This window comes from Eschrichtius robustus, chromosome 17 (genome assembly GCF_028021215.1).
Source record: "Eschrichtius robustus isolate mEscRob2 chromosome 17, mEscRob2.pri, whole genome shotgun sequence".
Classification (NCBI taxonomy): domain Eukaryota; kingdom Metazoa; phylum Chordata; class Mammalia; order Artiodactyla; family Eschrichtiidae; genus Eschrichtius; species Eschrichtius robustus.
The window spans coordinates 70,058,726-70,085,752 of NC_090840.1; the positions used below are offsets into that span (position 1 = coordinate 70,058,726).

Consider the following 27,027-nt stretch of genomic DNA (forward strand, 5'->3'; position numbering starts at 1 on the left):
CTATATGAGAAGGAAAGCAAAACACTACCACTACCATCAGTGTTATAGGCAGAAATAGAAAAGTAGGTTTTTCCATTCAGGTTGAAACGTTAAGCACTTGGAGATGGCCTTTGAATTTAAGGTGAGAGTTTAACACTTCTGCCTGGGACCACCCAACCTGGAAACCACAGGTGATGCCCTGCCCAGTGGGCTCCACGTGGTCAGGAGGGAGGTTGTGGTGCTGATACACAGGGCATAGGGCTGACAGGGTATAGGAGGCCGGGATGGCCACCTAAGGCTCAGGAATAACAGCTGACGTTCACTGTGTGCTTTCATGGGCCAGGTCTTGTCCTGAGATGTTACATGAGTTTACTCATTCAGTTCCCATAGCTATCTTCTAGGGTGGTTTCTGTTATTAGCCCCATTTTGCAGATGAGGAAACTGAGGCCCAGGGAGACTAAGTAATTTGCCCAAGGTCATCCAGGTGGTAAGTGGAAGAAGTCCAGAGTCTGACTCGGGAGACCTTCTTTCAACTGCAGTGCTAATCGCGTCTCTGTTAGAGAGTGGTGGAACTGAGGCCTTGACTTCAGCCCTCTTATTGTTCAAACGAGGCTTAGAGAGGTACAGTGATTTGTCCAAAGGCACCCAGCCCTGTTAGCAAGAGAGTTCAAATGGGTCTTCATGACTGCTCCTGACTCTGAACCAGCCTGTCCCCTTGGGCAGGTCACTCACCTTGTTTTCCATTTACTTGCTCATCTGTAAAATGGGACTAATAGTTATACCTTTAAATACTTTTAAGAGACACGGTCATTTCTGCCCTGACTCCTCTTAGATATGAGGACCACATACGACGTATATGGACACCTCAGGTAAACTGCAAGGGGCTAGGCAACAATGAAAACAGTACTGATAAATAATAATAACATGTCTGGAGCCCTGGTTCTGATCAGCAGAGTTCAAAGCTCTCATCTGTTAGCCCCGTCATTATCGTTCATAATCCGTAATTCTCACCACACGCCTTCTGGTTTTACAGTTGAATAATCAGTTACAGAGAAGGGAATAACTTGCCAGGTTACCAAAGCTAGTGAGCGAGTGCCCTTACTAAGACTGAAACCTGACTAGTCTGGGTTGGTGCTCCTAACCAGTAGTTATCAACAAGGCCTGTGCATGTGGTCACATTTTGCCCTGCAAGTGCACAAAACAAAGGAAAACCATTTCTTCATAAAACCTGAATCTGGAAGGGGCTGGTCTTTCTTGCAGCAACAGTGGAGATGGTGATAAACGCTCTAAGTACCATCTTCTAGGATGAGAGACAGGAAGATGTGAAGTTCCTAGAGAGGAATATAAGGGTCCCAGAGACTCGCCCTCTGAGGTCATGTTGGCTGATGTATCATAACAGAAAGGGCAGAGATGCCTGAAGTGGCTGCAGGAGGAGAAACCCAAAGAGACCAGAAAGAAGAATTGAAAACAGACCTCCCAGGAGAAGAGAAAGCTCACCTCTGTGTAATCCCATGATGTCATTTAGTTATAGCCTCTGCGAGTGATTTTAGGCAACAGGTGACCTCAGGAGCCATCCTGGGCCCGAGTGACCTGAGCCACATCCTTTACTAGGCTCCAGATCTGTCAGCCACAGAGCCTAAAGTTTCATAGCAGGCCCTGGAGTAAGGCAGACGTGCGTTTGAATCCTGGCTCCATCACTTTCCAGCTGTGTGACCTGAGGCTACACTCTGCCACCCTTTCATCATCTGTAAAGAGAGGTAATAATTCTATCTACATCATCCAATCTTTTTGAAGGTCCTATACTTAGAGAAGTCATCACCAAAAGAGCTAGAAAACAAAGAGTTGCCTCTGGGGAGTGTTTTTTTGGGGGGGATGGCTAGTTTTTATTATAAGCTGGTGATTTTCATTATAAAACTCTGTAGTATTTGATTTCTTGACCATAAGCATGTATTTCTTTGCTAAAAATATTTTTAAAGCATTTTAAGGGATCATGTAAATCAGCACTGTGCACAATGCTTGGCAAATAGTAAGAGCTTAATAAATGCAGGCTGTTAATGTCTATGTACCCTGACGACTTGCTGTCACTATTGCCTGTATGCTTCAGGAAGGGAGTCGGCAGGGGTTGCTGTTTCAGCCGAGTGCAGCCCAGAGCTCCAGAATTGCAGTGGGAAAGGGGGAACCGGGAGCCTTGAGACAGACCTCTTCTTGCCAAATGAATTGTTTTGCTTCCTTGTCCGATGCCATTCTCACCTCCCTGCCATTGACTTGCTGGTGGGCAAGCAATGCCTTACTCCAGGTCTAACCTTGTACCTGGACTCAGCTAGTGATGATCTTAACTGCCTTAAATCTCTTGGTTCCTGGGCTGTTTCCAAGGCTGTTTTGCCGGGGCTTAGAGAGGGCAGAATGGTGCTCATTGGAATCCAGCGTGGATTCGCCCAGATCAGGTGGAGCCAGATTAACTTCAGGGTTTTTTCATGGCTTTTCAGCCAGTAGGTGAGGAAAAAGCCACAAATCAGGCATCCCTGGTTGTCATTAAGGTGTTTGAGAACACCACTCTTGAGCTCCTTGGGAACATGATGGAGAAATGTTGGATGATCCTTTTGGATAAGTTTGCAGGTTAAATGGCCACCCCAAAGGATGCCTACGGACCTGAGTGAAATCGTCTGGACTTAGGGTCCTGGGGGTGGGCCTGGGGTCTCTGGCTCACCCCCGTTCTGTCCACATGTTTTTCTATGGCTTAAATGGAGACCTAAATGCTAGCCCTAGAAGCCATCCAGTCTAGGCTTTGGAATTCACACTACTGCTTACAAGCTACAATGACACATAAAGACACTTCACCTCGAAAAACCTCAGTTTCCTCATCTGTAAAATGGGAGATAGTAACGCCTGCCTCGTTGGCTTGTTTTGAGGATTAAACAGGACGAGGTAGGGAGGGTGCTGGGCCCCATGCCTGAGCCCTTGCAAGCATTCAGGCAGCGGTCACTATCATTTCGCTGTGGTCAGGGATAACGTGAAGCTGGAAGCGATAGTGAACTTGTCGGGTGATAGAGACAGTATCCTAGAAGATCTCAGGGGACAAGAAGAAGGAGCCTAATCTAGCAACTTACAGAACAGCGTCACGTCCCATGGGAGCAGGGGGTGGAGCCCTGAGGCATCACAGATCCTGGGTGGGAAAGTGTCCAAGGACTGCAGGTCTAGGAGAGACCAGTGGTGGGAGGAGGGATATAGAGATATCTTTCCACAGCATTGATAGCAGAACGGTGTCTGGAATGGGCGAGCAGGCAACAGCCCCTCTCCCCTGGGTCACAAACCTCATTGCAGAATTGTGCCCAGTTTGCAGTGTTGTATGTAAAGTGGGACATCCACAAATTAATACGTCAGAGGAGAATGGCGAGAACTGTAGACAATCTTGAACCAGGGAATGTAAGGCTTCACTTGCTAAAATCCAGAATGTTTGGTGTTGGAGTTTTAGGGGTCAGGAAATGACACAACCCTGTTACCTAGCCAGGTTCAAGACCAATCGAGAGAGACAGAGTCAGACAGCTGTGATCAAAATATATATCCCCTCTGTTCCTTACAGAACCAGACTAGAGGGCATGACTTACCTAGGTCGCTGGCTAGAAGGTCTTTCTAACGCTCCCTGCCCTGCACCCCACACCATAAAGTGTCCATCAGTGAAACTGCGAGTCTGCAAAGATGCACACTCAGGCCATTGCTGCTCTCTGATCAGGGGGAGACAGAACAGGCAGAGATGTTTACAGATTAACTTCACCAAGTCAAGAAATAGACCAGTGACAGTTACCTGCCAACAGGTGCTTTACTCCACTTCCAGGCTGGGAGGGAGGAAGGGGATGGAAACAGGTCCAGATGTCTAGGTAATTAAGGGAAAGAAGACAGGTGAGGAGTGAGAATGTCCCCTTCACATTTAGGAAGGCTGCCAGAAATAAGCCCCTTCTTAGTGTACATAGTGCTCTCCATTCATTCACTCAGTGAATCCTCAAATATTTATTGATCACCTATTATGTCCCAGGTGGTCTTCTCGGCTCTTGAGGAACCAAACAGAGATTCCTTACATTCGCAGTCTGGGGCGAGACCGAGAGTAAGCAATAATCGTAACAGGTAAGGAAATCATGTACTATGCTCGAAAGTGATAGTTGCTATGGAAAAAATAATAATTCAAGACTTGAAGGAAGTAGGGGAGTGAGCCATAGGGCTATGTGGGGAAAGAGCACCCTAGGCAGAGGGACAAAGCAGGGGCAAAGACCCTAAGGCAGTAGTGCTGAGGGACGAAAGCAAAACAAGGAGACCAATGTGTGCAGCAGAATGGGTGAGAGGGAGAGAGATGGCCCATGAGTGACAGGAGCCAGATGGCCTAGAGCCTGTGGGCCATGGTCAGGCCCTCACCCATTTTAGTATGTGATGCTTTATTTGGGTCGCACGTCATAGCACATGTATGATAGTTCTTCCTATTATCCCTTTTTACAGAAGAAAAACTGAGAGTCGTAGCCGAAAGCCCTCTTTATTTTACAACTGAGAAAATTCACACTCAAGAGAGGGGGAGTGACTGGCCCAAGGCCACAGAGTGGGAAAATGACATTTACTAGGACTTGGGTCCCCTGATTCTCAGCCTGGAACTCCTTCTCCCACATCTCTGCCCCAGAAAGGAATTCCTTTGAAGGAGGTGGCTCTGGGCCTCTCTTGACGATTCAGTTCTAGATCATGGAGCTCTTAGATTTTCTATGGGGACTACAGAATTCCCTTCTTTCTTTTAATTGAAGTATAGTTGATTTACAATATTATATTATATTTCAGATGTATAACATAGTGATTCAATATTTTGACTGAATCAGAATCTGAGTACAATTTAGACTGTACTCAGAATTTCCTTCTTAGTAAGGGGTTTGAGGTGGAACTCTGAAGATGGCTAACTTAAACACACATGTTAATAAATGCTGAATGAGGGAAAGAAGGTCATTGACTGTAATATACCCATTGACAGGTACTGATTGCTTCCTGGGGACCTGGCCTGTTATAATCTGTTGACAGGTGTTCGTTTCTTTATTCCTTACCACCACCCTCAGGGCTAGGTACTGTCATTATCTTCATTTTATAGGTGAGGAAATTGAAGCGCAGAAAGATGAGATAACTTGCCCAAGGTCCCACCGTGAGTGAAGAGTTGAGTTGAACTCAGAGCTCAGGCGGCCTGACTTCAGAGTCTGTGCTCTTAACCCCGCTGCTCACACAGATCAGCCAGACCCAAAGGAGGTCCCACCAGCCGCAGAACTGGGGTCACCAAAAGCATATGTCAATTTCCTGTGAGCAGGTTGGGGAGTAGGCGAGAGCTGCCTTGCATTTCCCCACGTTCTTACCTGGAAGACACTCCTTTCTCGAAGCTTCCCATCAGACACAGGGACTTTCAGAGCTTAATTAGCAAGATGACTTTCAAACACCTCCCCATGAAAGGAGTCCCAAGTAGATCATGGCTCCCATCCTTCGATGACGTGAAGCATGACTGTTTCTATGTAGAGTTATTTGAGGAGAGAAAGAAACCATCCCCACGGATTGCAAATGGAACGCAGTATGTGCTAATCTGTTAATTGTGATGGTTATGACTAGCACTTATCCAACAGGCTGTCACACACGGTCATTATATCATTCAGCCTCACGAGGGTTGTAGGCTGTCACCGTTTTATAGCTAAGGAAGCCGAGATGAATTGGGGAAGGTGAAATGATTTGCTTCGTCACAGTACTGATAAGGTAGGTGGAAAGAGACTTGTACCCAAGTCCGGAGACGACGTTTGATCTATGACTCAATGCTGGCTGAACAGCCGCACTCAAAACGTAGCCCTTAAGACTATGGGAGCCCTTCACGGGAGGGAGCCCTGCATCCTTTCTTCCTGAAAACAAGCGTAGAGAGCCATGGCAAATTCCTGGGGGCATCACCTTAGACTCGAAAGATATTAGAAAAACCAGTTTCTAGGACTGAGTCTCCACTAAAAAGATTGTTTTCATTCTCTGGGATCTGGCTGGCTGTGCCGGTTTTACTAACTTCGGTTGCCGAGAGATTGACACCATGAGCCACATTTAGGAGTTTGTGTTGATATAACTGTTGTGGAAAAGCACATATTGGTCCCCACCATCTATATGCCTGCGACTAATTTTTTTTTCTCTCTGCCATTTCGGGCAACTTTTGCTTACAGCCTACTGGGCCTAATTGACGCATTGGCTCAGGCCTCCAAGACTGCCAACTTGGAGCCTTGGATCAGTGAAATCAGTTATGACAGATGTGATTATTTACAAGAAAATAAAAGTCACTATAATTAGACCTTCGAAGGAGTACATTTAGGTAGAGAATGAGAAAGCTCAAGTGTAACCTTAGCACGATGTGTTTGGATGTCAGCCCTGAGCAGGTCCTTCTCTGCTCCGTGAAAGGAGGTACTGGGGTGGCTGGCACCCTCCTCAGACACGGCCACTTATCAATGCTCAGGACATAGCTCTCGAGAGATGGAAAGGTGGGCTGGTAGAAAAAGCATTAGATTTGGCACCAGAAGTGGTTTCAGTTCTCAACCCAGCCACTTGTCCTCAGTATTGATTTCTTTTTCTCAGTTGTAAAATGGGGATAAGAAAGAAGCCCCATCTCGTGACAGGTTGTGAAAATTAAAAGTGATCAAGTAAGACAGGTGTCTAGCATTGTGCTTGGCATGAGGCAGCAGGCAGAAAGCGCTGAGTGGTAGATGTTCTTACCCCTCTGGAGCATAGCACTTGACCTCCCTGAGCCTCGCTTTTCTTCATTGGAAAATATAGATGAAACCGTCTCATACAATGGATGTGAGCACTGGAGGAAATGAGGGGTGTGAAAGGGGTTTCATAACCATCTGTGGCCGTTCACGTGTCCGTCTTCCTATTATTATTTTTTAAATACCCATAGTAGTTATCATTTATTGTGTGCATCAGGGGCCAGGCTCTGTAGTAAGAAGGATCGATTTCTTCATTAGGTACAATAAGCACAGTGCCTGGGACCCACAATACTTTTAGGGCCACAGAAAATGTTTCATTTTAATTTCTCTTAAAATTAGAAGAAAAAATGAATATAGTAATAATGAATATAAAATCAAATATTAAAATCCTGAACAGTAATAAACATAACGATTAATCCAACCTGGAATATATTTGTCTTTATACCAACATAATATTAAAACCTAATTTTTTACGGGTTTTGTTTTGAGTTTTTTTTAATGCAGGAAGGGGCCCACAAATGCAAAAGTGCCTAGGGCTCCCAAATTTACGACGCAGCCTTTGCTGTGGAAACTTTACAAATGCTAGCCTGGTCATTCTCTGGAAGGTTTTTTTTTTTTTTTTAATTCTCATATTACAGTGAGGAAATCTAAGCTTAAGGAGGTTAAGAAACTCATCCAAAGTCACATGGCAAGTAAAAGCCTATATTCTATTAGTCAGGTTGAACTAACAGCTGTAACAACCCCCAAATTTTAATAGCTTAACAGCTTAGGAGTCTATTTCCTGCTCACACCACATTTCGGTGTTTATGTCTGGCAGGCAGTGTTCCACACAGTGATTCAGGGACCCAGGCTCCTTCCCTCTTGTGGCTGTCTCCCTCTAGTCCTGGGGGCTCTCTCCATTCAGTTGGGAGATGGAGAAAAGAGAACCACAAGTGGGAGATTTTTAGGGGCCAGGCCTGGAGTTGGCCCGCATCACCTCCACTCAAATTCCGTTGGTTGGAAAGCTGTCACATGACCACCTGTCACTGCAAGGGATGCTGGGAGATGTAGTCTAGCTGCTGCCTGGGAGGAAAAGGAGAGCATGTATACTGGGGAGCACTCTCAACCCCTGACACAGTGACAGTGTTGGATGCCAGCCCAGGTCTCTTGTACACAAAGTCCATGCTCTTTCCACTCAGCTGGTTCTTGTCACTTTTAACTTCCACAAAGCCTCTTTATGGGCTCTTTTCTCCAGCCAGACTTGCCTACTCACTGTTCCCAGCACCAGACCTTTGCCTGCTCAGTCCCGGTTGCTGCGGTAATGCTAGGAAGAGAGATGCTCCGAAAAGAAGCTCCTCCCTGCCGTGGATTCGCTTTCAGGTTACCCTGAGAAGGCTGCTGTCTGTGTCTCCCAATCCCGGGCTCACTGGCTGCTTCTGGGCACATGCAGAAGTGATCACCTCCTCCGTGTGAGAAAAGGGAGCTGAGCAGAGGGCTTCAGCGGCAGGAGGAAAGAGGTTTGAGCTGGAGTCTTGGCTGGACCGTGAGCCTTGGGCAAGGCATCAGCAGGAAGCGGGTGGCACCCAGTGATCATGAAGCACTAAAGTGCCGCAATCCTGGTATTAATGGTCATTTGCCAAAAGTGACTCGCGTGGGCTGTCCCTAACCCATCAATGTGTGTTGCCTTTGAACTCACAGGATCCTAAGGGACAAAGCTGCTGGAGCCAGCTGGAGGCTAGATGCCCTGTGGGCACTGCCTGTAACTGTTGGGCAAGCCCAGTGACCCTGGCAGTGTTCCAGTAGTGCCAGTGTTGGTGGGCACTCAGCTCCTTTAGGAGGGATTTATTCCTGAGTTGGAATAAATCCCTCCTCCAGGAAGACCTCTGTGATCCCCACCTCTTCAGAACTCAAGGGCACTTGTTGCCGTTCCACCTATATATAGGCCCTGCATTGCTTTGTGACCTCTTTGATAGTCACCCTCTCTTTATCTGCGGTTGGCCTCAGAGGCAAGGAAACCGAGACCGCGGCCAGAGCCAAGTCGTCAGGGACACTCCTGAGCACTTTGTAGGCATCACAGACTCAACAGCATTTAGTCAGTTCTAACATTTCATCCAGACTCATACCCAGGACTAGTTTATTGTAAGAGGAGGAGTGGTACCCAGGCAGCATCCTTCTTTCTTTTTATTTGAGGGGAAAAGCACACTTTTTATTTACGTGATGGGAAAAGTACACTAAGGGGAAAAAAAGATTTTGCCTGTAGTCATCTGAAACATTCATGGTCACCCCCCTCATCTCTGTAAGGTGAATACAGTCTCAGTGGATACCTGTGTCTGTGTCCAAAACAATACAGCTTCAGTCAGATCTGGTCATGTGCCCTGGCTGCCATCGCCAGCTGATAGACACTGGACCCGTTCCCTCATTTCTCTCTGCCTGTTTCCTTATCTGTCAAGCCGAGAGCCGACTGTGGCTAGCTCGTGGGGTGGCTGTGAGTTTAAAATGAGAGCATATCAAGACGACACTTGGCACGCAGCTCTCCTCCCAGCCCCCGTCAGTCTCTAGCGCAGGCGCAAAACCTTGCTTCAAAATGTGTCTCGCAAGAAGACTTGGCATCCAGGACGCACCCTGGGAAGAATTTGTTTTTGTTTTAATGCCGAGGACGTTTGCATGAAAACAGGATCTTCGTTGCTTAGGAATTGATCAACTCCTGCTGCTGCTTTTCCTCTGCTGAAGTGCCAGTCCCATATTTGTCACAGGCGAACGAGGAACGGTAGGGATGCCTGGGACCTCCACAGATACAGGATCGTGGCCCCTCGGGGCTGGTTTCGGAGGCCACGGAGTCAAAAGAGAATCAGGAATCCATCCCAGGCTGTAAAGAGCTGGCAAGTGAAGGGTGCCTCAGCCGAAGGACTGCCACATGAGTGAAGATTTTCTGCAGGTCTACTTTGTTCTGGCTGCTCAAGGAAGAAGAGAAGACAAGGAGTTTAAGGCATGGCCTCCACCTGCAAGGATAAAAATGTAACAAAGGAGGCGGCAGGCAAGAGTGATAGGAGCCAGTACCTACAGCGGAGAGACTGGGGGTCAGGAGCTGGATAGACTCGGGGTAGACACACGGCTTAACCTCTCTGCTCCCCAGTTTCCTCACGGACAAAGTAACACCCTTATGAGGATTAAATGAGATGCTACGTGTTAAATGCCTGGCACTGAGTAAGCACTCAGTAAAGCCGAACTGTTATTATTAATATTAATAATACCATTCATCATAATACCAGATGCTCTCCATCCTAAGGAGGAGATAGCCAGATGACCACAGAAGGCTATTTAGAGGAAGGACCTGAACTTGATTTGTCACAGCTGTGTCCACCACAGACAGTTCTGGAGGAGGTTTGGAGATGCTTTCCAAGACGTCGAAGTAAAATTGCTTACAGGAACTTGGAGGAGGGTTTCCGGGACTCCTGCTCCGTAGTCACCCCACCCCGACCCGTTTGTGGCCCCAGCCTGGTCCCACGGACATCGGCACAGAAAGGACAGAGAAGAGCCCAGAGTGACAACTCAACCGGTCAGGCCCTTCCTGTTTGCCTCCATGCTTGGCTTCCAGAAGGTAGTTGGGTGTTTGTGTCCAAATGCCCAGGAGAAACCAGACGCCTTTCTCTTTCTGTGTCCTTAATATATGCTAATCAAAGCCGAGAGCCTGCAGAAAAGATCTGCTTGGCAAAGCCCCGCTCCCTTGCCTTGGCCTGCGCACCCTCCCCAGCCTTCCCCTCCCATCTGCCTATCCAGGGGCGTCCATAAATCCAGCTTTCGGAGCCCTTGGGGGCTGGCAAGGCCGCCACGGACCTCAGTCACATCGCAGTGGAAACAATTGAAAACCACTTGGCAAAACTATGGGGTGATCTAATGTTTTATAGCAAGAATACGTTTCTTCCTCCCCATTCTTATTCAAGCCTTAGGGGGAAAGCCGGCTGCCCTCCAAGCTCGGTCAGGCTGGTACCCCGGGGTTCCTGACTCTTTCCTCCCCTGTCTCAGATCACCCCGCAGCGGGGTGGCCAGGCTGCCAGGCTGGCTTTGGCCGCCTCACAGGCCCTGGAGAAGCAGATCCGGCCTTACCTTCCTGAGTCGCCTGGCTGCCTTGGTCCCCTCAGAGGTGAGGCTGTGGCCACAGGGGCCTGTGGGGAGGCCCATATATGGAGCCTGGAGAATGTGGGCTCTGGCAGGTGGCCTGGAAAAAAATGGCCGTGTTCTGAGGGTGAACTCCGCTGGATTATAAATAGCACTGTCTCCCTCCCCTTCCAACTTGCTGTGTCTGTCACTGCAGGGCTGACAGTTTAAATTCAAGAGGACCGAGCAGGACAGGGGGGCGGGGAGTGGGGAGGAGGGGGAGATGCCAGATCGCGCAGGAGGTTCAGCTGCTGTCTTGGGATTGATAAAGAGAATCATCACCAGCCAGACGATGGGGCTGAGAGTGGGACACATTTGGGAGTAGCAGAATGGCTACTGATTTAATGCATTTTCATAAGCCAAGTGAGCATTGGGGGAAAACAAAGAGAAGTCCTACCTCCAGGAGATGGTTTTAGAGAAGCTTTACAGCCTCTAAAAAATAATAATGAAAATCAGCTGCCTCAAAATAGAAAAGGTTTCTCTCTGGTTCTGAAAGGTCAGCCGTCCTGGCCTCCAAATCAAAACCTATGTCCAGGTGCCCACAAAGGCCCATCCCTTGAGCCTTCTCCCAGAGGATTTCTCAGTGGGTTTTTGTGTCTCTCGGACACCGAGGAAGCAAGGGTGCTCGCTCCTCCTCTACAGACCTCAGCACGTTTTGCTCAGCACAGGGAGGCTGATGAATTTAGAAGGCATTAGGAAATAAAGAAGTAAAGGAGTGTGCGGCCCGGGCTGTAGAAAGCCACCCAGTCGCTCACACCTGGGGAATAGTGATGGCGGGGAGGTGTTTGGCGGGCCGGTTCTGCAGGGTCCTCGTCTGTGTCTCTGGCTCTGCAGGGTGCTCCTGGGGACCAGCGGCCAGGTCTCCTGATTGGCTGTCCCTCCATCCATGGTAGGAACTCCGTGGTAGGAACTGCAGGAGCTCTGCTGGGCGCCGTGATGGGACACACGTGCCCGGGGGGGTGTTGGGGGCTGGCAACCCCTCCATGGGTGTTGGTGATTCCTCTGTAAACAGGCAGAGCTGACCACAGTCACCTGTGTCCTTCATTTCAGCGCTTGTGGCTTTTGCGTCCACAGCAGTGATTTGGAAAGGGGTTAAGTGATGGGTTTCTCCTCTCCTACCTTTGTAATTCTCACTTCCTGTGCTCTATGGAGTGATGTTCGAAGTTAAGCATGTAAGAAACAAAAACAAGAAACTAAAGAGGAGCAGGGAAGCTTCTGTGTCTTTTGGATGCTCCTCAAAAGAAGGTCTCCAGACCCCACAGAAGGCAGGCACCGGGCAGAGGTGAGGTGCGCGTGGGTGGACATCGGAACTTGACTCCGGGTTGGATTTGGAAGGAGCATCTAAGGGAGCGGCGGTTTTTAAGCTGCGCTTTAGGAGCGCTGTTGGGGGAGGTGCCTCAGAGGCCAAAACAAAAAGGGCCTCCCAGACCCTCGCTCCTATTTCAAGCAAAGTGGCTCCACGTTTACCTGTTTTAGGTATCAGATTGCATTTTTTTTAAAAGGATTTCATGCCTTAAAAAGTTTGCAAACCAGCATGGCAACTCGCTCTGTCATTTTAATGCTGGGTAAATGGAAGACAGAGTAGGGGATTTTCCCAAGGTCATGGCCCACGGCCAAGACCTCTGACTAGGTACATGCTCTGCTCAGGGCTCTTCTTTTGGGAAGGGAAATCCCAGGGTGCTGGGACTGGGAGGGACCACAGAGAGCATCTTATCAACCCCCTTCCTTCAGTAACTGAGGCCCCGGGAGATGATGGGATTTGTTCAAGGCACAGTCAGTGCCAGACCTGGGGCCTGAAGCCGTCTCAGGTGCTCATAATAGAGGCAGGATGTGCCGTAAGAACCCAAAATGGTGGGTCTGATCCAATCTATACAGCTTCCCAGAGGAAGTGACACCGAGCTGAGATGAAAAGATGATGAGTAGAAAGGTGACGAGGGCCAAGGAGAGCATCCCAGCAGCGGAACCGCACGTGTGCTCGGTCCTATGGCCCGCTTACTGCTCCCGGGAAGCAGGGGCTCGAAAAAGATGTCAGCTCTCGTGCGAAGGCTGCTCCCACATGTCTCTGCGTTGACCTCTTGCCGAGAGAATGTGGAAAATGAGTGGCGTCACCACCTGCCAGGTCAGGCCGCATTCTGTGGCCTCTCAGAGAGGCCCCCTGGCAGCCCTGGAGCCCAGCTTATCAGGAACAGAGCCCAGGAGGGATGGCCCCTGCAGGGAGGCTTCCTGCCGTAGGATTTGAATACATAATGTGCCTCAACTTATCTGAGCTGTGAGAAAGTCCAGACGGCCTGCTCCAGACAGGAAAGGACATCGCAGGGACGGCGGCGTTCGTTCTCAGGGCAACTCCCTGGGACTCCTTGCAGAGAATGTTAGTCTCTCTCTCTGGGCGTCTCCTTCCCATGAGGATAGGATGTGCCCTGGTTGGGCCTCCGGTTCTTGTTTCTGGTCCTGGGGTGTAGAATGTATTCCTTTACCAAGACTGAAGGAGGACTTGGGTAAAGATCCCCGGAAATGGGAACATTGATCATCGTCACCCAGATACACTTTAAAAACAAATACAAGTTATCTATTATATATACTCCAATAAAAAAAAAAAACCCAAAAAATACGTGTTCTTTACGACGCAACATCCCAGGAAAAGGATTCCTGTTCCTCTCTTCCATTTTCTGGGACATGCGAAAAATAGCACCTGCTCATGCCTGCAGAGGCCATCTCATCTAATCTTGGGCTCTCCGCTACTCTCCAGCAGCACCAAGGGGGAAGCTGGGGCCGCCCAGGAGAGAGTGCAGGGATTTCTAAATCCACAAGTCCATCGGAGACCTCCCAGTCACTCCCGTTTTCTGATATGCCTTCAGAGGGGGGACTTCTATGTGAGATGTCTTCCTTTGCTTCCATGAGATTCACAGCCTCCGTCCTGACGTGCCCACTGCGGTCCTGCGAGCATGTGCAGATGCCAGCTTGACGCTTCAGGCTTTCTCAAGGCCTGTCCGAGGAGCAGGAGTCCTGCAAGACGCTCCATGACAAAGGGTTCCGTTGTCGTGTTAGTCTGGGAAATGCTGCACACTGATTCCTCCTGTGTGTTAGGACTCCGCTCAGATAGCACCAGCTCCGAGAGGTCTTCCCAGACCTCCACCCCCTTACCTGCTCCGTTCCTCAGAGTCCTTTTACACTTGTCTGTTTACCTCTGTGTAGACCGTCTCCCCTGCACTAACGATGCTCCCCCCCGTTCTTGCTTGGCTGTTTTGTTCAGGACTGTATCCCTCGTGCCCAGAACACTGCCTGGTTCAATAAGAGAATGTGTCAAATGAACACATGGACCAATCAATATGTTCAAACGCTCGGGACTCCTTCATATATAATTCTGTTTAACTCTGTTTAGCTCAGTATTTTTTCATCCTTCTTTCCCCTTTTCTTCAAATGCCCAGCTCATCTCATGTCACGTAGGACCAAGTCACATTTGACCCTGGGAGGCCAGCCCTGACCACCCAGGCGAGAGTGGCAGGCCTCCTCGTCCCACTCTGTCTCGTCACCAGGTTTCATTTCCTCCGTGGTCTGATGACCAGTGGGAATGGGCTTCTTCACTAGTTCGCTCACTCCTCTGCTCTGAATTCTACGAGGGCAGGGACCTTGTCTGTCCTGGTTCACCACTGACTCCCCCATGCCTAGAACAGTGCCTGCGAAGTGCTCGGTAATGATTTGCTGCGTGAATAGCCCTCTTTTCTGACTTACCCTCATCCACAGCCCATAGAACTTAAATTCCACCAAACACACTCTGGGACATGCTGTATTCTGTCAACTCTCACCGCCAGTTGCCAGCCATCTGGTACAGTGGATGCTCCCTTCATCCATCAAGACACCAAGTGTCAGAAAGGGAAGGGATGACAGAGGCCATCTACCCGGTGCCCCTGTTTTTTGGAGGGAGAAATAGAGGCTCCCAGAGGGCAGTTGGTACCAATTCAGGACTGGTCCACCAAGACTCCTGTCTCTTACTTGGGTTTTACTCCTGCCTTAGTTGTCTAGGGCTATGGTGACAAACTACCACAAACTTGGTGGCTTAAAGCAACACATGTGTTATCTGCCAGTTCTGGAGGTGAGAAGTCTGAAATGGGTCTCACTGGGCTAAAAGCAGGGCGTTGGCAGGACTGTCTTCTGGAGGCTCTAAGGGAGAATTCATTTCCTTGCCTTTTCCAGACTCTAGAGCTGGCTGTATTCCTTGGCTCACAGCCCCTTCCTCCATCTTCCAAGCCAGCAGTGCCAATTGAGTCTTTCTCGAGCTGGATCGCTCTGACTTTGACCCTCCTGCCTCCCTCTTTCACTTCTAAGGACCTTTGTGATTACACTGGGCCCATCCGGATAGGCCAGGATAATCTCCCCATGGCAACAACCTTAATCACATCTGCAAAGACCCTTTGGCATGTAAGGTGACATATTCACAGGTACTGGGGGTTAGGGCGTGGCATATTTGGAGGGGGCGTTGTTCCGTGTGCCACACCTCCCAACGCATAATCTGCCTGTTGGTCCACCCTCAGGCAAATGCATGTTCTCCCTGCACATGCCCCAGCACTTTCTGCATCTCTCAGTTACAGTACTTGTCACATCACTTTATAGCTCATTCAGTGTCTGGCTGGCTGGCTAGGCCATGACTGCCTCATGGGCAGGGCCTGGCCATCTCTGTGCCCAGATGTTGGCACATTCCTGGCACTTAGAAAGCACACGGGGAGCGCGGGTTGCCTTGGCTGAGACCGAAGTGGTCCATATTCATTTTACTGCACTCTCCCCATCCCCATTTCCATTCAGCGACTGAAGGGGCCTCCCCCAGGTTCTGGTATTCAGGTTCTGCCCTGGGATCAGTCCTCACCGAGATCAAGAGAGACTCCTGGCATGTTAAAATATGGAAAAAAATATTAAAACTGATTATAGAAATTGAAGATCTGTAAAATAATTAAACCAGCAAGTTAACTCTTTTGACATCCAAAATACAATGCCATAGGATCGTCTTGTAAGCTTACTGCAGGTTTATATTTAAAATACATTAATTCAGGGTATTCTACATGTGTTGTAGGCCCAAATTCAGACAGCCACATATGTGTCTTGCAGGGACTGTCAAAAGTTTAAGTGTATGCCCGTTCATGAAGGAGAGGCCTGGCCCAAGAAGCCTTCCTACTCACGTCCCCAGGCCTCTGGCCCTTGCAAGAGCCCATGCTTGGAATAAAGGCTGAAGGAAAAGCCTTTGGGATGCAATTTAATACTCAGGATCAGACCTTGGGCAAGTTCACATCCCTCATCCAAACTACTTGTACTCAGCTGGCCTGGAGCCCATGACCTCTAAATTCCCTTTTCACCAACATCTTATTACCTGGAGGGATCTAGGACAGATTCTGGTGACTGGTTTCAGGTTCTAATGCAGCCATGATGACAGTTTTGCTTCTGGCCTGAGCCAGTAAGTGATTGGGTCACTGACCTTCCTTTCCTGGACATCCTAGCAGGTTTCTTCTGCTCTCCCCAGCATTCCTGGCCTTACAGAATCCTACAGCATTGGAGCATTGGCACCTCAGAGAGATCTGGTCCTGTCTCCCCATCTGCGGTCAGAGGGTAAACCACCTTCCCCATGCATCTAAGTTGGGATTGAACCCCGGGTCTCCCAATTGCTTGCCCCCTGATATTTCTGCTACACCATATCAGGCTGGAAGGGCTAGGGTGGTTTCTTACTCTGCAGGGAGTACAGATTGAAAAGCACAGAAAACCCTGATTTTGAAGCAGCTCTGATGGCTTTTAGAAAGAAAACAGGACCAAAAAAAATCATAAACAGTTGGAAATAATTTGTATGTTTACGTGTTATATGCTTTTCTATTTCTTTTTTTTTAACATCTTTATTGGAGTATAATTGCTTTACAATGGTGTGTTAGTTTCTGCTGTATAACAAAGTGAATCAGCTATACATATACATATATCCCCATATCTCCTCCCTCTTGTGTCTCCCTCCCACCCTCCCTATCCCACCCCTCTAGGTGGACACAAAGCACCGAGCTGATCTCCCTGTGCTATGCGGCTGCTTCCCGCTAGCTATCTATTTTACATTTGGTAGTGTATATATGTCCATGCCACTCTCTCACTTCATCCTAGCTTACCCTTCCCCCTCCTCACGTCCTCAAGTCCATTCTCTATGTCTGCGTCTTTATTCCTGTCCTGCCCCTAGGTTCTTCAGAACCATTTTTCTTTTTTTTTTTAGATTCCATATATATGTGTTAGCATACGGTATTTGTTTTTCTCTTTCTGACTTACTTCACTCTGTATGACAGTCTCTAGGTCCATCCACCTCACTACAAATAACTCAACTTCGTTTCTTTTTATGGCTGAGTAATATTCCGTTGTATATATGTGCCACATCTTCTTTATCCATTCATCTGTCAGTGTACACTTAGGTTGCTTCCGTGTCCTGGCTACTGTAAATAGAGCTGCAGTGAACATTGTGGTACATGCCTCTTTTTGAATTATGGTTTTCTCAGGGTATATGCCCAGTAGTGGGATTGCTGGGTCGTATGGTAGTTCTGTTTTTAGTTTTTTGAGGAACCTCCATACTGTTCTGCATAGTGGCTGGAGAGGGTGTGGAGAAAAGGGAATCCTCTTGCACTATTGGTGGGAATGCTTTTCTATTTCTATGTCCTATTTTACAATAAAAACACATTTTAAAAGTCATAAAAACTAAACTAAATAAATGGGGTCCCAGGTCCTCAAGTCAGCTGGGAACTCTTCACTCCTTTCCTGAGCTCTTTCAGGCCTGTTCTTATTCTATCTGCTTCATAAAGCCTCCTCCAGCCCCCTACCCACCATGGCCCCTGCACGCCTGCATCTGTGGCTTGGGCTGGTCCATCCATTCATTCATTTGTTCCTCTGTCCATAGAGTAGTTATGACGGTCCTCGTTTATTTAATGCACCGTGTACCCCTAGGTTGCCCTTGATGACGCACAGTATGACATAGTAAAAACAGCACAGACCCAGGTGTCCAGCAGAGACCTGTACTTCTCTCTGACTTAACCTCTCTGGGCCTCAGATTGCTCATTTGCAAGTAAGGGGCCTGTCCTGAGTCAGGCTTGCACACCCAAATGCATACAGAGGTCAGGCAGGTGAAGAGAATGAGGGAGGCTAGCTAGGGGTAAGTCACAGGAGTGGCGGTGACTTTGGCAAATTAGAGCATCCCTGCCCAGTCTAAAGGGGACACTTGCCACTCAACTCCCACTGACTGTTCCCATGCAGGGATATGGAGTCATTGAGGCCAGGGAGCCCCTTATTAATTTTTTTAAGAAAAGTTGGAAATCTTGATTTTTATGAGATACTCCCAAAATGTTTAAAGCAGTGTATAAAGTCAAAGAAAACATATCTAAGGGCCAAATCCAGTCCCAGCCACCTGTTTGCAAGGCCTGGACCAGAGCCTCGGTAGATTGCATTCCGGCTTTCCCACTCGGATAGGTGGGGTTGCTGCCACGCCTGCCTCGCTTCCTTCAGGCCTGGATGTGTGTCTTTCCCTCTGCGGTCCAGGCATTTATTGGCCCTGGAAGATAGCGGAGGCTCAATTAAAGATAGCTATAAAGGGCTAGATCCCCGTGTTGTACTCCTGTGTGCTGCCCCCGTCCCCCCAAGACCAGCACAGCGCTGGGTATACAGAGTAGGACCAGTAACGTGTACTTACTAAATAAGCAGCAACAGCAACTTTGAATGATATTGTGGAATCAGTTATGAAGTAGGTACAAAGAGGCCCATGGATTTTGGCAAAATGGGTGTAATATTTGGTAAAGAGGCTGATCCACCTGAAACCTGTAAGAGAGACCCCTGGTCTGTAATTTATCCTCCTCCCTTGTATAGGTAAGAGAAATGGAGTCTTGCTGGTTTATATCATTTTTTCAAAGGCTGCAGCAGCCCCTCCGGGCCTAAATTAATTTATTCCTTCAAGCCATAAATTTCTGTCTCACCCTTTCTTTATTCCCTCCTTCATTGTCCCCTGTTCACCAGGAGGAGCTAGCAGACAACTCAAGGACATGTCTTACTTACCAGGGGCAGGACTTGGGCTTTGGGCAGAAAAGAAGCCCATTATGCCCCAAATCTGTGCCTGCGAGGGTGATCGCACCTTTTTGCAGCTGAAGGGAACACAAAGAAACACTTGAGCCCAGTGGCATCGGCGGGAAAATGGGCCATTCTTCTCGCTGCGCCCCATTCCCACCAGCCCTCCGCTTAACCTCCAAGCAAGAGAGGCCCCAGTCTCTAGCAGGTTTCTCTGCTGGACACTCCAGCAACGTATTAGCATATTTTGCATTTAAAAAGGACTTGGAAAATGAATTAAATGATTGGCATGGTGTTTCAAAAGGTTCTTCCAAACTACTAGTAATTGTGTGGTTTTAAAATACACCATTCCTGCCTGAAATACCCCAGGCCTGGCAGCCAGTTTAATCAGGAGACATTGTACCAGGCAGGGGCATATTTTAAGGCTCGTGATACCCAGTGATTGCCTGAACAGTACCTGGAGACTTGTTAAAGAGAACCTTGTCCTAGTTTTTCAGCAGAGCTGGCAGTTCATTTTCCTCCCTTACAGAGCTGAGATTTACGCCAATTTAAAACCTCTTTTTTATGAAAGGGGCTGGATCAGCCCTGTAACCATCTACTGAGGCACCAGGCAGTGTAGACAGTATCCCAACTCTGACGATGAGCTAAGTGGGGTGGAGCTGGGTGCTAGGTTGTTCACTTATGGCACTGCTGTGGCCAGGGGGGCTCAGGGCAGGGGGCGGGGGGAGCACGAGTGTGATGGAAGCTTCCAGAACATGCTTGGGAAAATGCTATTCTGGTCCAATCTCCTCATTTTTCAGGTGAAAGAGATGGAACCCAGAAAGACTATTACTTGCCCGGGGTCACAAGCCCTTTTCACTCTTTCATGACAGTAGAGTTCAGATCTCCTGACTCTTAATCCAGATTTGTTATTTTTTTCAAGTCCAGAGAAAAGAAAACTAATCAGGAGATCAGGGTGTGGGGTTGAGTAGGATTCCTAGGGAGAGATTAGGAAGTCTGAGATGGAGGAATTTAGGAATGACAAGCTATGGGAGAACCTCCGGCTTTTTAGAAAAACTGAGGGTTGTTATTCATTATTATAATGAATGATGATAATGATAAAGGTAATAATTGCTAACATTTGTGTGCTTTCTTGGAGCCGAGCACTGTGCCCGGTGCTGTACCTGTATTATCTCCTTTAATCCTCACACACCTCTGGGAAGCAGGTCAGTACTAACATAACCCTGTTTTACCGATGAGAAAACTGAGGCCCAGGGTGACCCATATCAGACTTCAGAATCAGAATCTTTAGGGGAAAAACAGGAGAGAATCCATAAGCAAGTGATCAGGAAATGGTGGGATCGGGCCAACAGGCCCCTGGAAAGTATTAAGAACAGAGACAAGATGAGGGAGAAAAGAGCTGGAACAGAGGAGAGCACTGGGGGGGGCAGCTAGAAGGTTCTGGTCAAGAGCGCAGAGTGAGGTGCAGTGTGCGCGGAACAAAGGGACCTCTGTGAAGTGGACGCTGATGTCTGTGGGGAGGGCAGCTCTGACCTCAGGGCAGAAACACAGACCTGGGCTCAGGAGGAATGAAGCAAAAATTCCTGTAGAGTGTGCGTGCGTGCGTGAGTGTGTGTGTGTGTGTGTGTGTGTGTGTGTCCTCCTCCTACACACATCCCTCAGAAGCGACTGCTGTAAGGGAGAGTGTGTCCTCAAACCAGCTCAGCCTGGGTCGTTGCGTGGAAAAAGAATGAGAGGTCTGATCGAAAGAGAAACCAAAACCTGGGAAGACAGGGAAAGTCATGACTGATGTGTTGCCCCAGTGTCTGACCGCGGAACCTCAGGAGATGCCCTCCCACAACACACCTGTTTGACGGAGAGCCGCCCGTGCTGTCGTGAGATGACTGTGCGGGGTGTGGATGGGAGTGGATGCACGGAGGCAGCCCCAGTGCACGTGGGCCGAGGTGGACTATGGGATAGGGTGGGGGGTGGGGCGGTGCTGCCCCGAAGGGCTGCATGGTCTATTTCATCTGATATTTTTCCCACCCCTTCCTGAGGATGATGGATCGTATATGTGAATGGGCTCCTGGATGACTAGTTCCAGGTTGTTCTCATTGGGAACATAAAGTACAGTGGGTTTGGGGTCTACCAGGGTCTTGTGGGCTGGCTTCTATTTTACACACAGTATCCAGGAGATGGCAGATATTAATTCATTGATCCCACAAATTGAGGGTATTGATCTTTTTTTAAACAGTCATTGAAATACTGCATTTCAGCAAAAAGTTAGAAAACATTTACTTAACTCTGCACCAGTGATTGACTAGAATATTGCACAACTATTTTAATGTTGGTTATGAGAACTGTGTAAATAATAAGGGTAGATACTTGCATGGGACATTAGGTAAAATGAGGAATATATAAAGGGTATGTGTAGTAGAAGGACTTTTTTTTTTTTAATTTATTTTTGGCTGTGTTGGGTCTTCGTTTCTGTGCGAGGGCTTTCTCCAGCTGTGGCGAGCGCGGGCCACTCTTCATCGCGGTGCGCGGGCCTCTCACTATCGCGGCCTCTCCCGTTGCGGAGCACAGGCTCCAGACACGCAGGCTCAGCAGTTGTGGCTCACGGGCTTAGTTGCTCCGCGGCATGTGGGATCTTCCCAGACCAGGGCTCGAACCCGTGTCCCCTGCATTGGCAGGCAGATTCTCAACCACTGCGCCACCAGGGAAGCCCCAGAATGGATTTTTTAAATGTCATTTCTTGCCACCGGCTGTTTCTCAAGTAACTTTAATTCAAAGTAATCAATATGTCACTAAGACATGTTGGGGGGGGCAGCCTGCCCTACATAAAGGGACTCTATCATGTGAAGTTTTGAATATGACTGAACACGCAGAGGAAGCGCACCTGGGAAACCAGTACCAAACCTCTCTTTGATCTTGGTTATCGTATAAGCTAGCCTGACTGCAACCGCAACAGCCTTCAGATGCCCACCACCCTTTCCAAAACAAGAACCGGTTCGGTGAGGTCACCTGCTGGTCACTCCATTTGCATTTGGTGGTCAGTGCTGGTCAGGGTGTAATTCAGCTAAATGAATTTTGCAAATTCCTGGTGATTTTACAGGCAGGAATGGAGGCTGAGAATTTTGAGATTTTAAAAATGCATTTCAGAAATACCATCACGTTAGAGCTTCCTTTCGGTCCCTTGGGGTGGCCACCAAGTAAACAGCTTAATTTCCATCCCAGCTGGAGGTACAGAACGCAGCCTTCACACTCACCAACAGATAAATGTCTCCTGTCCCTGGCAGTGCTTAATGGCTTTTAGTAGAGTTAAGGCTGGGAAGAAAGGAACTGACTTCCTCTTATTGGGTAAAATTGAAACCCCGAGGAGACGATTCCATTTCAGGCAGACCCTTTGCTTCTCAGATGACTCATCCACAGCCCAGCCAACTCCCTTTCAGCTCATTCAGGTAAAATGGAAGACAGAGGCCACCCGACCGGGCAGGCGGTGAGGGGGGCTGGTGAGCTGGGTGTTTGGGGTTTGTCAGCTGAGGATTTGCATTTCTAATAAGGGCCACGTCCTGGGGGGCTGCAGCTCAGTGGCTGCGAGTGTCTTTTTTTTTTTTTATAATATATATAATTTTATTTTTATTTTATTTTATTTTTTAATTTTCATTGGGGTATAATTGATTTACAATGTTGTGTTAGTTTCAGGTGTACAGCAAAGTGAATCTGTTCTTCATATACCTATATCCACTCTTTTTTAGGTTCTTTTCCCATATAGGCCATTACAGAGTATTGAGTAGAGTTCCCTGTGCTATCCAGTAGGTCCTTATTGTGGCTGTGAGTCTCTTTAGCTCTCTAAGTGCTCTGTTTTGCAGGAACCGAGGCAAGAGTCTTCAGCATGAATAAATAGCTGTGGAGAAGGAGGGGAAAGGGCAGGATAGGGGAGTGAGTACCAGAAGCCCTGAGCCTTTCAAATGGTATTGTAGCAAGACGCAGGGCTCCCTGGGGAAGTCCTCGCCAGCCTTTCCCTCACCGGGCCCTTTGTCTATGTAAGAGAAACTTATTAAATGGTGCACTCCAAGATTCTGAGATTTATTGTTATTTCTCCAAAGAGAAGTCAGCAGGCATGTGTATCCCAGCATTATTTATACGGTAGAAAATTAGGAAAAGAAAAACAATGTCCAACAAGAGGTGAATGATAAAATAATTCAACGATTAAATAAATTCATTGTTAAGTAAATAAATAGTAGAAATCCTTAAGTCAACAGCATGTCTATTAAGTAATGTGATTCTTTTCAATGTTAAATGAAAAATGCAGGATACACGTTGTACATAGAGTTTTTATTTAAAAAAAAAAAGAAAAATGCATAAAACAAAAGACTGTTCTGAAATAAAAAGGAGTAACCACCAAAAAAAAATAAAATAAAAATAAATAAAAAACAGGCACACAGATGGAAACATAGCAAAATGTTAACGCAGTTAATCCTTAGACGTGGAATCAGAGATTATGTTTCCTCTTTTATTTCTAAATTTCCTACAATGGACCTTTTTTTTCTGATCATAGAAGTTAGATGTCAAAGCAGGAAACTATCGTATACACTCGTTTCTTTTTTTCTTTGTTTTCCTTCCTTTTTTAATCTCCTCGCATGAGAACATCAGCTATGCTGTCAGTGGAACCGTCGGTGTTCTGCCCGCCAGATACTGTATTGCTAACAGGAAACAGAAAGCTGCAGGGGTATAAGGACGAGACCCGACGTTCCTAACCCCCCTCACCCATCGTTCCCTCCTCCGTGAGTCCATCTACACACTTCTTGAACTTGTTTATATTTTTAGCTGCTACAGCCTCTCGGGCCCAAGGAGTTCCCTGTGTTTTCCACCCTCTGTGTGAAGTGGCAGAGGCCTGTGCGACAGGTATCCGTAGATGACCTCCTTTAGACTCCAAGGGTCCTCCCTGGTTTTGCATTTCTAGGACTGAGCAAACAAAAGAAGAACCGTGACTACACGTTCGCAATTAACCAAGCGCATGAAGAGACAGCATCGATTTTGTAGACTTGTTGAACTTGGTGTTGGAGGAGACCTCAGAAATTGTGTAGGCCAGTGTTTTCCTAAAAGTCCACATAATGGGAGTCAGTATTCCAGAAACCAGTGGAAGTTGTACAGTATCCAGGATACAGTGGCACTGGCTGCCTAAAAATATTGTGGTGTGGTAGGGGGTTTGGGGGGTTGTTTTGTTTTCACTCTGGGCTGGAAGTGGGTGACAACGGTTACTTTGTTTTGATCAGAAACTTCAGCACTTACACAAACGCTTCGCTATTTTGTTAATGGAGAAACTAATTACTGTATGAGAGACAAAATCTTTTAAAATTGGGGGTGAGAGAAGGTGGACATTGGTGGGACTCAGCTAATCTGGGCCCACCTGCGAGGCGGTGAAAGCAGGAATATCCTGGCACGCCTGATGGATGAGAAAATGGACTGGAGAGCAGCTGCCTGACCCCAGCTAAGCAGGCTGGTGCATGGGGGCAGTGGCTGAGAATCCAGGGTGTCTACCTCGAAGACCTGGGCTGCCTCCAGGGCACCCAATCTGCCTGTTTAAACCAAGTCCCTGAGTTGTGTTTCCTGTACTGCGAATAATTCAGCAGACTTTGAATTTTTGCTCCAAATGTGATCCTTCTTTCCAGACTCAGTCCTGGGTCTAGAAAATGATTATTGTAATTGCCTTTCTAGATCCTCCCATATTTCCCAGCTGTGGAATACTGACTCGCAGGTTCAGAAGATTCCAGTAGGAAAGTAGGTGGGCTCTGGAATCCGACAGCCTGGGTTCAAATCCTGCCTCCCCCACCCACCAGACCACGATCCCGGGTGTAACTTCTCTGAGTATCAGTTTTCCCAACTGTAAAATGGGAATAACGATAGTATCTGCCATAAGGGTCATTGCGAGGACTGAACAGCGTAATGAATGAAAAGTGCTTGCCCGGTTCCTGGTGCCCAGTACACACTCAGTAAAGATGAGTTGTCACCTTCAGCACCATCGTTGTTATTATCAGTTTTCCATGGAAAGACCACAGCCAGGACCCAGAGCCAGCTTTGAACCTATTTTGCTTGGCTGGACCAGGGGCATTCACTCTGCTGGCTGTGTTATTTGCTTTATCCTCCAGGGGAAAACAATCCGCCAGTTCCTTATTCACCTGGTACCCATTTTAAAGGCCCTGAGAACTGACGTGGTATGATCAAGGTCACACTGCTCCTAGGGGCAGTGGGAGAAATTTCCCGTCTCTAGAGCTCTTCACTCTGCAGTGCCCTGTTCCCTCTGGACACCTCCTTGGATCCTCCGGACCAGAAGAGGGAGAAGCAGGAGAAACAAATGACCAGATCCTCGGGAACCCTAGTTTGGATTGCTGTTTCCTGCGCGCCTGCCACTTGCTTAGGGTCTTCCCTTATTCAGTAGATGTCGGTGCCGCTTTGGGTGGAGCTGATGCTTCCTGTTTCACTTTCCTCCCCTCCTGACTGTGAAGGAACCGCCAACCCCACCTGAGAGCCTCGGTCCCTGGGGCGGATGATAGACACGCTGTGGGCCTGTAGGAGGGCCAGGAGTCGGCTGGTGGCTTCTGGCTGGTTTGAAGCCCTTGTCCCCACTACGTTCGCCCCATTGGGGCGTTACAGGAATTCTCTGAGGCACGTGCCCCCATGAAAAGGCCCTTCCAGGTCTCTAAGGCCCCTCTGACCAGAAGCCCCCCTACCTGAATCCGCCACTTCCTGAGCACACTTTTGAGATGTAGACATTCTGGGGCCACAAAGCTGAACGAGCTTTACTTCCTGCCTTCACGGGTGGGGCAAGTCAGGCCCAGACTGTGAGCCGAATGACTGGGGATTCTTGTACCCACAGGGTTTTGGGGGCCGGTGTTCCAGGCAGAGCGGCGCCCGAGCAAAGGCACTGAGGCGTGACCTTGCACTTGGCGTGGAGCTGAGCACTTCCTTGTTCTCCAGTTGCTTTGAGTGTCTTTCTTCTGCCCCAGCTAGATGGTAAGTGCTTCTAGGCAAGAGGTCATAGTGAGCCCTGCTCCTTCTTCTCTAGCCCCTGTGCTTGGGGGGGGGTGATGGGCAGCTTGGAAAGCACCTTCGCCTGAGTCATCAGCTGCTGACCTGCTCAGCAGCTTTGTGACGTCAGATTTTATCCCCATTTTACAGATATGGCAACTGAGGCCTTGAGAGGGTGACTTGATGGCTCAGCTACTCGGTGACTGAGCCTGGATTTGCACTCAGGTCTGAGGTCTGACTCCAGCTCCTCCCTAGATCTCACCCTCATGGTCAACACTGAGGGAATGCGCGTGGATTCGGTGCTCGGCGCAGAGAGAGATGCTGAGAGGGAGGGAGCACGTGAGCATGAGCTTGTGGGGCTCGGTGGAAAGGGCGCTGGCTCTGGAAGGGAGACCCCTGGCTCAAGTCCCAGCTCTTCCAAGCATGAGCTGCATGGACTTAGAATAGTCACTTCTCTTTGGGGCTCAGTTTCCCTGGATGGAAAATGAGAAGATGGTAGGAGATTCCATCTCATAAATCTATAGAACTATGAAAACTTTGGTCTTCAGTGCTTTCTTACATCTCAGCGCCCCCAGCTCTGCCCGGCCTGCACTCCCAGTCCCTTCCCAGGAACCCCCATCCCTGGGTCTCTTCCAGCCTCTGTGCTCCCCTCTTCCCAGTAAACCCAACCTCTAGCTCAGTGGCGTCACCTGAGGAGCCTGTTAAAATGCTGACTCCCAGGCAGCATCCCAGAACCTGATGACTCTGAGTCCCTGGGAGATGGGCCCAGGAACCTGCATTTCTCCTCTAAACACTCCCAGGAAATTCTGCTCATCAGCCAGACTTGGCAGTTATTGCTGAGCTCAATAGTTCTCCAACTTTGGCAGGCATCAGAGTCACGGGGCGGGGGCGTGAAATGACTGGGCCCCTTACCCAGAATTTCTGATTCAGTAGTTCAGAGGGGGGTCCACAAATGCGCACTTCAAACAAACTCCCAGGTGGTGCAGGGAACCACACTTGGAGAACCACTGCGCTAGCTCATTTCCCGAGCCAGCCAGCAAAGGCGTCTTTACTCGTGGGCGACGGCTGGGGTGTAGCAGTCCTGTCAGCACGTGAACTTTTAACAGAGACC

The 27,027-nt window shown here is 48.5% G+C and overlaps 1 protein-coding gene across 4 annotated transcripts in view; it reads left to right on the plus strand.

Moving 5' to 3' along the window:
* Window positions 1–27,027, plus strand: part of ZHX2 (zinc fingers and homeoboxes 2) — a 170,678-nt gene that overhangs the window by 22,644 nt on the left and 121,007 nt on the right. Inside the window, exons 1-2 of one of the 4 annotated variants that reach the window (XM_068526249.1) lie at window positions 23,639–23,671; window positions 25,765–25,901. The exons of 2 other annotated variants lie outside the window; for them this stretch is intronic. The gene's annotated coding sequence lies outside the window, so the exon portion shown is untranslated. Of the gene's footprint in view, window positions 1–23,638; window positions 23,672–25,764; window positions 25,902–27,027 lie in introns of those variants that run through there. One more of the 4 variants, XM_068526248.1, reaches the window with a different exon arrangement.